We start from the raw sequence: 876 nt of genomic DNA on the forward strand, positions 1-876 counted from the left end.
CAGAGAACGTAGGGTAACCAGGCAACCGTTGCGATTCCGAGACTATGAGTGTTAGTGTTACTTACTTTGGGGCACAATATTCCCCACAGATACATTTATAATATTTTGTAACAGACCTAGCTGTGTTTGGGGCATAATAATCCCCACAGGTCTCTAATGGATCAAAAAGATTCGTTTAGTTGAGTTATTAGTTTATTTTTTATGTTTAAAATGACATTGTGCACGGTTTCGCATAATCATTATATCGCGACAAGTTTTCGTGACAGCGTTTATTATATCGAACAATGTAGTTTGTATTTAAACGACAAAATACTCTATATTGACGATTACGAACAATTAACATAAAAAAATATTGTGCAAACGATTGGAACTACTTTTCAAGTGAAACAGAACAGCGACAATATTGGTTGTGATCAAAGTATTTTATTATTGGACAATTCAGAAAACAAACTTTGACAAAGTTAACAATTTATAAAGATAATTATAACAGTAAGAATATTAAAAGAAATTGATATAATTTTTGAGAGTAACAATTATATTATATAATGTTATATATTTCTATTCCATCGAAAAGGAGGGATGTAATATCCAGTCCGCTACTTTGTACCATTCCGTAATATTACCCACTTGATTGTTATTCTGTAATATGGACCAACCGGAAGTATTATTAAAAACCAGGCACATGGAACAAGATGGTGTTTGTTGAGTCTGAATGTTAAGCCGTAATTAATGATGACATTAGGCATGCCATCAACACATAAACACTATACGGAGGATTGCTGTATAATAGTTGCAAGAAACAGAGAAAACTCGCGGGAGGAAATATAACTGAAATCAAGTTAGTGTAAGCTTTACTTACAATTAAACACGGAAGTA

Source organism: Mizuhopecten yessoensis, unplaced genomic scaffold, assembly GCF_002113885.1.
Source record: "Mizuhopecten yessoensis strain PY_sf001 unplaced genomic scaffold, ASM211388v2 scaffold5305, whole genome shotgun sequence".
In the NCBI taxonomy this organism is placed as follows: Eukaryota; Metazoa; Mollusca; class Bivalvia; order Pectinida; family Pectinidae; genus Mizuhopecten; species Mizuhopecten yessoensis.